This window comes from Otolemur garnettii, unplaced genomic scaffold (genome assembly GCF_000181295.1).
Source record: "Otolemur garnettii isolate 467f Iridium unplaced genomic scaffold, OtoGar3 scaffold00056, whole genome shotgun sequence".
In the NCBI taxonomy this organism is placed as follows: domain Eukaryota; kingdom Metazoa; phylum Chordata; class Mammalia; order Primates; family Galagidae; genus Otolemur; species Otolemur garnettii.
Window position 1 is genome coordinate 11,124,166 of NW_003852451.1, and position 1,177 is coordinate 11,125,342.

Consider the following 1,177-nt stretch of genomic DNA (forward strand, 5'->3'; position numbering starts at 1 on the left):
AAAAAAAAAAAAAGAAAAAAAAAGAAATAAACTATTTGTACTAATACCCACCCCAACTAACAGAAAATAGTAACAACCACTCTGGATGTGAGAACGGAACTTACCAGACATTTGAAATAACTCAATAGTCTAAAAGAAAGAAATGACTCCTAGAAATAAGGGTAGATTTCTATCAATGAAACAAACCTATTCTATGGAACTAAATAAAACGTTAGAAGAATTATATTTTGAATTTTCCCAGAGTTTTGAGAGAACATTCCATAAATGAAAACAAAGCAATGTGGATCAGGCAAGATTGCTTTTAGATGAAAAGCACGCGAATGAAAAGAATATCATCAAGGCAGTGAATAGTAGATACTTGCAGAAAATCAAATCTATATAATAGAAGGATTCAGAAAATTATCCCAAAACCTAGAGAAAAGAGTTGGAGAAAAACATGATATACAAGGATATACAGGACATGAAATTCTTAAATATGTAAGGTTGGAATTTTGGAGAGAAAAAGGAACAAATGAAGGAGAAGCAATGGAGAAATAATAGGAAAAAACTCTCTGAGCTTAGGCTAATTAAGTTTTAGCTAGTTAAATCTTCTCCTTGATTGAGGAAAAAATACAGGATGTTCATTCATGCTGCTGAAAGGAATACATAGTGTAGCCAGTCTTTTTCTTTTGACATTTGCCAAATAGCAAAGAGGAAATCAGCGTTTTCCCCTTGGGCAAAGAGACAGGAAGCTGAAAATATCAGCTGGCACTTGGAAGGACAATTATAGTGATTCCTTGGATGAGGTATAAGAAGGAAGATAAAGAAAGGTTTGAAAGAAGGATGAAAGCCTGAATGGAAGCTTGCTGGATTCCTGCCAAAGGTAAATGCGTCCAAAGATCACCGTTCACCTCCAGGCAGACTACTTGAATAGTAGGCTCCTCCTAAGAAACAAACAGTTCCACAAACGCCTGCTTAGACAAAGCAAACCAACAAACTAGCAACAGATGTCACAGAATTTCTCACTGTATTTATATCTATATTGATGATATGTAAGATAATTATAAGCAATGAACTACAATTTATGTCACATACAAGGCTAAGGCACCAGCCACATACACCTATTTCTCATGTAATAACTTCTAAATTCCAATTTAATTCGACATATTAACTGTGTTCTTTTTTTTTTTTTTTTTTT